General features: G+C 34.6%; 1 protein-coding gene and 1 pseudogene across 1 annotated transcript in view; both read left to right on the top strand.

The window, feature by feature from the left end:
- The window catches only part of LOC141435630 (calcitonin gene-related peptide type 1 receptor-like), a 133,034-nt gene that overhangs the window by 92,043 nt on the left and 28,976 nt on the right, over window positions 1–12,015 (top strand). The window lies entirely within an intron of this gene.
- Window positions 6–646, top strand: LOC141435651 (uncharacterized; annotated as a pseudogene).

A 12,015-nucleotide genomic window follows, 5' to 3' on the forward strand; every position in this document is an offset into this window, starting at 1 on the left:
ATGACATGGTGCTGCAGAGTGCGTCTGTTTGTGGTTTGAGGAGATTGGTGTCAATATGCGAGAAGTACGCGGAGACTCATGGATTGGCGTACAATGTAGCAAATGAAGAAATGTAGATGCCGGAAGTAAACAGACTCAATGTGTACCAAAAGTTGTGCTTGATAACTGTAACCTAAAAAGAGTACACAGTTTTAAATATCTGGGCCATGTCTTGATTCCTGACCTGAAAGACGATCAGGAGAATGAACGTGAGCGGAGGGCATTGTCGGTGCGAGCTAATATGTTGGCACGCAGGTTTGAACGGTGCTCGAGTGTCGTCTAGATCACTCTTTTCAGAGCATATTGTACCTCTTTCTACACGTGCAGCCTGTGGGCTAGGTACACTCAAAAATCATACAATGCCCTCCGTATTCAATATAATAATGCGTTCAGGGTACTGTAGGGGCTGCCACAGTTCTGTAGCGCATCCGGGATGTTCGCTGAAGCGCGCGTGGACTGTTTTTACTCCACCATGCGCAAGAGGTGTGCGTTTCTGGTGCGCAGGGTGCGGGGCAGCGCCAACAGCGTCCTGAACATGATCGCGAGCAGATGGGATGCCCGTATATAAAAACGCTGTTGTGCCATCTCTAGTGGGATGGTTAAATAAGGAATTATTTTCTTAAATTTAATTTTGTTTTTATTTATTTTTTATTTTATTTCATTTATTGTAATTTTTACTAACATAGGTTAAGATAAATTGTTTAACAAAATGAGTCGTAATGTTACTTGAATAAATAAATTTAATTATTATTATTATTCATTTCTTAGCCTTGATTTATTTTCTCATTTATGATGAACAGAGGCAAGTATTATGATTGGTTATTTGGAGTATTTAAGTATTTTTTATTTAAACTCCAAATTTGTTACTTTTACGGTCATCCCGTAAAGGACCCAGCGCTGGTCTCTTTTTCTGGTTTTTCTGTGCATCCATGTCTCAGTTTGTATTTTCGATATGGGACCAAAAGTTTATCCAAAATAGATGCAAACGATAATGTACATATTTTAGACTAGGGAAAATACTGTTAAAAGTATCAACCTTGGTCCGTAATACGTAAAAGGGCCTTATGACTTAGTGATTCCACGACAAGTCTATTGAAGTAATGCTATGAAATCTGGAATTGAAATGCTATACGTAAACCTAAATATTGGTAGGTACTTGAGGGTAATAACAATCCCAATTCGAATGCCTGATTTTATATTTCTGTGAAATTTCTCGCTCTTTGTTGTTCTAGTAACTAGATAAATATATAGGAAAAACTCACGTGAAGCGGTTCCATACCTACGAAAAAATATTTTATTGATTGTTTTTTATATTGTGTTCCCCGTATTTAATTAAAACACACATTTCGGTTATCTATATTGAACTACTTTATTAACCGACTTCATTTTTAATGTAGGCTCAGTAGTTTAGTTACTGCGATAAGGAAGAGAAATTACCAATTTTTTCCTACTTTGTCCAATAACTTCATAAATATTTATCTAAAATTATCAATTTGTTTTTGAAATACTCACAACAAGCCCTTTTAAATGTGACCCTCGTGTTAAAAATTCATTTATTTTCGGTATAGTGTACCAAATATCTACTCAATTATTGAGTAGTTTCTGAACAAATTGGCTGTAACAGATAGACAGACAGACAGATATAAATACAAAAAAACACACGAGTGACCCTTTTTTGAGGTACGGATCCCTAAAACATAAAAGGTTGCCTTTATTAACACCTTATTTACACGTATTTCGGTTAAATTTTTACCAGTATTCGTGCCAGGGTGAAACCCAATTTTATTTGCAGTTCCGGAGTATCATCAACAACGTATACGTGGCGGGATACTCTATCTCTGTCGCAGCGTTGCTTCTCTCTCTAATCATCTTCGTTTATTTCCGGTAAGACATAAAATAAGTCATTTTATTTTGTGAGCGATATCGGTTTATAACAAACAGTACCTATTATTCTTCCGATTTAGTGATGTAGGACAGTAAATTAAATAAATATGTTTTCTTTACAATGCGCGGTTCTATATTAAATTTGGTTAGCTCTTTTTCTCTTTGTACGAGGGAAAGGCGATGCGTGCCGCGAGCCGCAATAACTTGGCCCGGCTCGCTTGCCCGCCTCTCAAACAATTTCGGTTAGACTCTTTGAAGTAGTGAACCTACATAATTTTGTTTCAAAAAGAAATGTACGTTGTGAGATAATATTTTTTTCTTTCTAATTTTAACATTCTGAAATGTTGAATATCGCTGAAAATAATAACTAACAAACAGTGTAGGTATATTACATTTATATTGTTATGATATAACTGAGGATTCATACTACCCACGTGCTTAAAATAATACCTATTAAATATTTCAGTTATTATCGTGTTTTGTTTACCATTAAACTTTTTTTCCTCTCTGAGTACCTATTGAGACAAATAATACTGAAGAATGTAAAGATATTATTAAGTAGGTACCTACCAGTGGTGAAGCATCAGATATTTCCATGGTAAAGCCGAAGCAAAATCGCTTATATCTTTCACAAATCCTGAACGTCGTGTTGTCTTATTTTGTAAATATTGGGCAAACCCATGGGAATCGGGTTCTACAGACGCTAAGCCACTGGTAGATAATATGTTTCCTGTTGACTTTAAGTTATAATGACTTTTTTTCAGTTTATTGTGGCCAGAAAACTTTCTTTTGCCTTCAGTCATTTTGTTGAAGTTAATGTAAACGAAATCAAAGCTAAATAAGATACAAAAAATATGCAGCTCACTGAAAAAAAAACCACTGGCTGTTTACAATTAACTAAATCTAAATCTTCAAACCACTTTGTAGGTCACTCCAGTGCACAAGGATCCGTATTCACATGCATTTGTTCACATCTTTTGCGCTGAACAACATCTTGTGGATAGTTTGGTACAAGACTGTCGTCAACGAAGTCACCGTCGTCCAGGAAAATGAGGTAATCCAATAACTATTTTTCTTAACAAATTAAAAGGTAAAGGGAAGAAGTCCTTCAATTTCAGCTAAGGAGCTGAGATTATAATTTAAACCAGATTCTCGTGGCTTATTTTAGGAACAATGGCAAAAAAATTGTTGATGAAGTCCTTAAGCGTCTACTAAACTAATATTTTAGAATAAAAGTAAATAATTGATAATTTTCAAATAACACTGGATATTTGCTAATGTTTAATTAACACCATATTTTAAACTCCATTAATTTAGCTACTTTGGATACTATCTGGACACGCGGTAGCGTGTCACGCCAAGTTCAAGCTAACAGAACTGGCGAGCAGCACCGTGTTCCAGATGACAAATCAAAGTTCAAATTTGGCATCCAGATAGGAAGTTGGGTGAATACAAAGGAATCAATCAGATCAGAAACTAGTAAATTTTTATCACTTTATTACAATTTTTAAATTAAATTATTTCTGTACAAAAAGTAATGTTATCCCATCAAAACATAAATGTGAAATTAGAGCCACGTTCAATATTATGATATATATATGCCTAAATTGTTGACTTTAACGACAAAAGAAGTTGGGTGCCAAGTTCAATGGTCAGTCCCGAAATTTATTTATAAAAATACAAAACATTTTATAACAACTTAAAATTTAATTTAAGTAAGTTCTTATTTTATTCTTCTGAAAATTTGGCTTGCTGGTAGAAACTAGCCATCAAACAGGAATCTTCCATGACTGTTTCAGTAGGTGCTTAATAATAATCCGTATATGAGAACTAGCCAAGTCAGACCTCAGGCTTCAATATATTATCCTAAGTTTTAAGATGAAATGATATTTTAAGTTGTAGTAAAATATTTCATATTGTTATAAATATAATTTCAGGACTGACCATTGAACTTGGCACCCATTTAGCTCTCACTTCTTTTGTCGTTAAAGTCAACAATCAAGGCATACCTATATCATAATTCATAATATTGAACTTGGCTCTCATTTCACATTTATGTTTTGATGGAATTATAAATTAACGATACTCATATTACTCATGAAGTGTTTGATCTTATCTTCAGGTTGGGCACCTTACCTTACGTAACCTTATGTAACCTACCTTACGTAACCTAATGATCATTTAGGAAATAATTTAAGTTTCAGGCGTAGGAGTTACCTACTTGTCATAAAACTATTCGAGATTCCGTCTATAGTAAGCAACATGATAGTTATGGTTATTATTTCTAAACCAGAACCTGCGAGTTCACATTCCTTAAAAAATTAACGCTATGTACTTACTTGCTTAAATAACAAAACTTCATTTAAAAGATGCGACAAATACCGTGCTAATTTCTATATATTGCGAAAGTGATTTTTTGTACATATATTTGTTGTTTTTTCCGCTTTCATACCTTAATTACTGGTCCGATTGCCGTGAATTTTTTTATACATCGACTAGAAGTCCAGAATAATACTCGAAATAGGATACCCATGTTTCCGAATAATGACCAAAATTTGTTATTTATTATAAAAAATCAATTAAGATTAAACTGTCCGATTGAGTTACGATTTTGCTACAGCAGAGAAATAGGTAGGTAAGTACGTTAGAATATTCTTATACTTAAAGGATACAGTTCCCAAAGGATGTCAAACAAATTAACTTCTGAAGTTATAGTGTAAACAAGTTTAAAAATCTAATTTAAATCGATTCAAGCGGCCGAAGCCGCGGGCAACAGCTAATGAATTTAAAAGTTATCGATTATCGATAGCGATGTACCACAATTTGCGCGATATCTCTCACCAAATATTTGACTGAATTTATCAATTTTAATGCTGTTAGTGGGTGTAATTTTACAGGGAATAATAATTCTGTATACTTAGAGCCTGTTTCACCATTCATTGATACATTTTATGTTACGGATAATGTAATGCTGTCTCTGTTTATTCGGGCAAAACCAACAGATATGGCATCGTGGTGAAACAGGCTCTTAGTAACAATTTTTACGTATAAATAATAATAAGCATTTGTTTACCTCAAAGTTTTACATTATATATATAGTAGCTTGCCAATGACCACCACACTAGGCAGAGCCTGTCTCGTGAGGTCCTTTACTATCGATACCTACAAGACTTTAACACATTCAGTGCCAAGAACACGGTAGGTGCGTTCTCTGATCGTAGGCAGTTTTCGCTGCAAAGCAGAAAAACGCTGCTACGCGCTACGAGCGTAGCGCGTAGCGAATGTGTAAATGGTCCAACACTGTTCACAAAAACCACTCCGTGACTAATGGCGCGAACAATTTCAATAGTCTATGAATGTTAAACTTCAAACGTCGTTCCAAAGTCTTAATAGCACTTCAAGAGTTTTATCGTGTAAGTTTAAATCCTTGGTAATTGTTGCTGAAATTCAAGTTTAATTTTTCCTTAGGTATGGTGTCAAGTGCTTCACATTGTCACGAACTACTTCATGGTCACGAGTTACCTGTGGATGTTTTGCGAAGGCCTACACTTACACATCGCTCTTGTAGTGGTAAATATAACTTCCTAAGATTTATAATTCTAATTTATTTTGTCGTAATTAATAATGAGTGAGGTGGTAAAAGGCATGTTTTACTTTGGTGTTAACCCAAAAATTTAGCAGGATTCCCCTTTGAAGTAAATAAATTGATACTTGTGGATCAAGAAGTTAATTAAGCCTTGGAGTACAGCTGAGAAGTATACTATGTATTTTGCACCACAATTATTGAAATAGGTTGTTGGATACGAGCGAGCACAGCAACTTCAACACAAAGCAAATAAAGTTTGGTCGCCTGACGCAAAGTCTAGGTCACGTTTGTTTGTCTGTCTTGCTTCCGCGGAACTTATGGGTGGCAAGAATATCAAGGCCAGTGCAAGAATTATGACCCAATATGACTGAGCGGCGTTGCTACTACTCGTATTTAGCTCTGATAAACGACATCGACACTTAACTTCTTATAAGATACTTGGTTTGAATAGGTATATAACTAAATGTAAACAAACTTCAGCTGCCAGATTTGGTATATTCAAGGTTTTTTTATACATTTTACTTATCTGTCGTTGTAATACAAACTAGACTAGTGTATTTCAACACAGAAATGTAAATTTTTAGATAGTTTAATAGGGGAATTTCAACATTAAAGACACCAATTGACGTTGTTTTGTTTACATTTAATTAAATAATACCTATCTATCCAAACCAAGTATAGTTAAAACAGCACTCGCTATTTCTAGACTATACCCACCCAAGTGCAAAAAGGGCTCTTTAAAGATTCAGTATAAGTTTAAAATTAAGTGCAAAATAAGTTTACATAGTGTTTCTAAGCAAAACAAAGTCATTTTTTCGGATCAGTTAAGTTAGTTGCCTCAGAATTGTGTGTTAGTGGGAAGCACCCTTTAAAATTTCATACCCTCAGTATTGTATGTATTAACACTCTATCGAAAGGTTTGTTATCATTTGATCGTGTGAAAGTAAAAACTTATCTTTTACTAGGTACTTATTACAGGAAATCCTTATCCTTATAAGTATTTCATTTAACCTTACCTAATACCTCTACCCGTTATTGGTGATCAGCGCCATACTAACCGCATAAAATACTGAGTCGGACGAACCAAGGGAATGGCTCAGTTTTAGATTAGTTTAAGATTTACTAACACTACCTATATAGATTTTTACATCCTACTAATATTATAAATGTGAGTTTGTGAAGAGGTTTGGATGTGTGTTACTCAATCACGTCTAAACCGCTGAACCGATTTAGATGAAATTCGGTTTACAGATAGTTTCCGCGGGATAACGAATACTACGCGGACGGAGTCGCGGGCAACAGCTAGTCTAAAATAAAGCTATTGTTATTTTTAATAGAGTTCTATTTGTCACCCTTCGGGTACAAAAAAGACAGCGGTATAGGATTTGTGACGGGTATTTTTTGGACGCAGGTGTTCGTGAAGGACGAAGTGGCGATGCGGTGGTTCGTGGCGGTGGGCTGGGGAGCGTCGCTCGGAGTCGTTGCCACGTACGCAGCGGTCCGTTACCACACCCCCGGCGCCACTGAACGGTAATTACACTTTTCTATCATAATCTCAGCCTATGTAGATCCAACTGCAGGGCACAGCCTTGTCTCAGAATGATTGGGCTCAGTCAGTTTGAAGATTTCTTCGCTGATATGTCCAGGTTTCCTCGCGACGTTTTCCTTCACTTTTTTAAACTTTTTTATTAGTTGTACCAAATTTAAGTTTTTATCAGTGGTCAGTTTCGGACCAGAGACAATATCGGTCTTTCATTCACTTGTAAACCATTGAGACTCAGCTCTGAGAAATAAACGTCGTGATACCAATTTCGACGATTCAGTTTAGGTGCCTAAATTGAACTGCTCTGCGTTTGGATCGTTTATGAAAAGATCATGGTAGGCCCCCTAATAAGTGACAAATTATACGGCATTCTCAGGCCATTATAATTTAGCTAGGGATTTATTACTTATTTTAGGAAGCACCTATATGTATATTATACAAGGTGTTAATTAAATAATTAAAAACCAGAAAGTAGTTTGCTCAGAATCGAGACTAGAATCGGTTACACTGTGTTTTAAATTAGGTTGTTTTGTGTTTTTTATCTCTTTTTTATTGTGCCCAGTCTAGGGCCCACTTGCAGTAAACACATAAATCTCGAGTTAGCGTTAAGCTCAGTTTAGTAGTGTCAAATTGTATGGAACTATCAAGCTTAAGCCTGGATTAACTACTAAATCTAGATATATTTTTTCCTGCAAGACGGCCTAAATGTTACGATTGCAACATGCGCCAATTAAATATTTTAGGCTATTTTAGCGAGGTTGCATACTATTTAGATAATTGAATACTGGCCGTTTTACTGTCAATGTGTCCTTTTCTTCTAAAAACGTCAAAGCGCTACTGACATTAAATACAAATTGTGAGCGAAGAGTTGTTAGAAATGAAGTAGAATTACTGACTTAGCAAAACACACGAATATCTTGTAAAATAATGAAGGTATTCGAAAATAAATGCAATCAACTAACTCAAAATGAATAGTAGATTGTACAACAAGAGCATAAAACGAGCCATTTTAACTGAGACGTTCAGTCACCCGAGCCTGTACGGCGAGGGTGGAAAGATAGTACGTCGAGGGGAAAATGGGTTTAATGCTTGAATTAAATGGGTTTAAAGCAGAATGTAATGCTTTTCACTTTGATTGAGAGGAAATTAAATAGCAATAGTGGAAACAATTTTTCACATACCGCTACCCTTAATTTTTCATGCATTGCTATATAATTATAAATTATAGTTTTATTCATTTATTTTGATTGACACTCAAGAACCTCCTCCTTTTTTGAAGTCGGTTAAAACATGATTACAACTTCGTTTTTAACAAGGAGTTCTAAAAATAATACCTAAAGTAATACCTACTAATAAATGTACTGTAATACCTACCCACTATCAAATCTAGGATAGAATGTCATTAATTTCAAAGATGTATATCTAATTCTATCATTACTTTGCTAATGCGAAACCGAACTTGCCATTGCGAAATATTTTTCATTATTGTCGTATACGTTTTTCTTTTATTATTATGAGAGGGAGGCAACCGAGTTAGCCGGTCACCTGATGGGAAATTATCACCACTGCCCATGAGTACGAGTACCGACTACTCAAGCAGCAGAGTCATTAGTCCGTTGCCGGCGTTTTAAGAAAGTATAAGCCTTTTCTTGAAGGCCGATGTCATAGTTGCCAATATTTACAAGTACATAGGTACCTACCAATGTTTTATCGCTTATTCCGACAAAAAGGCCGTGGCCGTGCAACGTTAATTGTCTTTCACGTCAAATGGAAGCATCCATAGTCGAGAAAACTAAATCACGTACCTTTGTACTACTAATGACATGTTTATATCCAATACATTTGTCATCATGGCGTTTATTATGAAAAGGTACTCGTAGTAGAACGTGATTCAGGGATACGATTTGATTTGTAGCATTCGAACATGGCGGATGTAGACGATATCTAATTTTGGTATTTCTGCTTCTTTGGCTAGTTGAAGTATAATTTTGATAGTGTTTTATGCGGCGATTAACCTTAACAGTGAAGTGATCACAAAACTCTATATTGCTCTCGTGTCTGACATTTTTTAATGCGCAAGTTGTCTCCGCATGGTTTCTGGATTTTTACCATCAAGTTGCAAAAACTACAATCACCGTACTACGTGAAAAATGAGAATATATTTATCTTTAATTTAACTGACATTGGCCCAAGCCTTAAGGCCGCCATTGAGGGGAGTAATAATAATAACGCGATTCAGTTTCCTCACTCATGCCAGCGAGATAATATTTATCGATAATATTTGATAATAAAAAGCTTTTATTTGACACTCACTTTCGACTAAAATGAAAAACATACAAGTGCGCGAAGCAATTATAAACTGCGATGGTTCCCCTTCCCCCAACACATGCTAAAAGCTTGGCCATTTTCTGCCTGTAGGTGTTATATGTCAATACACACCAGGCAAATACTTATTTTGTGTCCGCATTTGCGAATTTAATAAATATCAGAGGATTTTATTTAAAAAAAAGAGTTTTATTTCGTTTTCAGCATGTCATTCGTGCGATCAAATTCCCTGAGAAAATTTAATTATTGAATTGATCAAAGCATTCTGTATTCAAGGTCAATTTATTTCAAGGTTGATTTCATTTAGCGGGATATTGTTGCATGATTGATTATTCAGTTGAACTCGATTACTTTATACCGTCATTATAATTTGGTAGTTACAGTGAAACTTAAAATTCTAGAAAACAATGTTATCACTCCCTTTACAAAATAACGTTTCTCAAATCAATACTTACTTATTAAGTATGTGCCTACACTAAATCGATCATTGAAGTACGTAAATTGCGTTCACTTAAAATTATATTTATATTTTAGCTAAAAGTTAAAAGAGCCATGAAAAATTCGCCACTACTAGACTTTATTATTTCTAGCTTTTATTTTGAGTTAATTTAACTTAGTCGGTTAAGTCAGGTTTTTAACTTTTTCGTGCTAAAATTATTCAAACAAACAATTGTACCTACCTAACGAATAGTCATAACACTCATGACTGAGGTTTACTTTTAGTACCTACCAAAGGGCTCTCTTAACCATATCTTTTGGTCATGTTTAACTGATTTTCAATGTAAATGATGTCTTTATAAAATAAATACGTTATTTTCCTTTCCGTTAAAGGAAAGCTTTTTAAAAATAAAAGTCTGTTAAATTTTATTGATCCCATAGAACATATTTAATAGTATACCCACCCAGAAACGTAGCTTCAACGTGTATAATATTATAAATTTAATAATATTTGGTCCTCGGAATTGATCCCAATTCCCTTAGTTAATCCTACACATTGGCACGTAAAGTTTTAATCCCTTAAGTATCAAATGAACTTATTTTCGGGCCTACGTTTCCACTCAAATTATCGGTTCATTGGAATCGGAATCGCTTTTAACTAAATCCCTTAAATTCATTATGTTTATTTTGTTACCAAGACAGTGTTTTTGGAACGTGTCGTTATTGCTCAAACCTTGCTCAAACATATTTTTGTTTCCATATTGTATTTTACAATATTTGATATTTAAATGAACAATAAATAAATATTAAAGACGGTTGAAAGACGGACAAACTTACAAACACACAAAAATACAAACACACGCACTTTTGCATTTATAAATATTACCTACTATGAAAGTATGGATAATATTAAGTATGGCTTTTCTCAATTATTAAAATCAGACATGTAATCTATGCGCTAGGGCAGAATACACGTACCCAATTAAATGCAAATAATCCATACTTATATTATAAATGTGAAAGTGTGTGTGTTTGTATGTTTGTCCGTCTTTCACGAAGCGACGGATCGACGTGATTTTTGGCATAGATATAGTTTATGGGCCAGAGAGTGACAAAGCGTCACTACTTTGAAAAAAATCTCGTATCTAAAATCAATATGTCAACAAAATTGAACCTTAATAATGTTCATAAAGTTCACTCAGAAAATTATTTATTTTGAGATACGAGTTTTTTTTTAAGTAGTGACGATAGGCTCCTTTTTTCCCGGAAAAATGCACAGTTCCCGAGGGAACAGGGAACAGCGCGCGATAACCGAATTCCACGCGGACGAAGTTGCGGGAAAAAGCTAGTACATACTCGTACATACATACTCTTAAAATCTTACCCTACATTTTGGGCTTTACCACTGTCGGGTAAAAGTTACAGTGGGACCGCATCTTTCGCGACGTACTCGTATTTAAATTAAACACGCCTGAAATCAAAATAACAATTTGCGAATGGCAAATACATTACGAGTAGTGTAGGTATTTGTCTAGTATTCTGTTTCAACATTATTCTGTTCCAGAAAATGTGCCTCATAAAAAAAATCCTGTACAGTAAACAATTTATTTTATTTCCGGTATTAAAGTCCTTGCATGCTATAAATAGTGTTCAATTCAGATCCAAGTTTCCATAATAATAAAACAATGTTTAATACTAAAATGCTCAGATATGTATTCGTACTGATTATTGTTTAATTTATTGAACCAGGCGTTACTTTGCGGAGGTCCATATCATAGGTTCATTGATTAATTGTTTATTTAACAAAAAATTATCTTGTGCTGAAGTGGTTTTACACGGTGGCAGGATCATAGCAGTTCTGTTTATCGAGGACGCTATCACAACAGTTGGTACCAAGATAAACATTTATTGAATTATTTAATGTATCATAGTATTTCTTTCCTTAAAAGTACCTACATTTTTACTTCGTCTTTTTGCTTTAAACAAAAGAAAAAACCACCCAAGAGCATGTCGGACACGCCCAGGGTTCCGTAGCCATTACGAAAAAATCAAGTCATATTTTTGTAAGGATTTCGTATTCGTTACGGAATCTGCCAAGTTTAGGTATATTTTATACCTTAGGCTGCTATTTACTCTTACACTACTAATAATTGTCAAGTAATCTTAGCCGCTATAATTTTCCTTGTAAATTTAATATATT

Source organism: Choristoneura fumiferana, chromosome Z (genome assembly GCF_025370935.1).
Source record: "Choristoneura fumiferana chromosome Z, NRCan_CFum_1, whole genome shotgun sequence".
In the NCBI taxonomy this organism is placed as follows: domain Eukaryota; kingdom Metazoa; phylum Arthropoda; class Insecta; order Lepidoptera; family Tortricidae; genus Choristoneura; species Choristoneura fumiferana.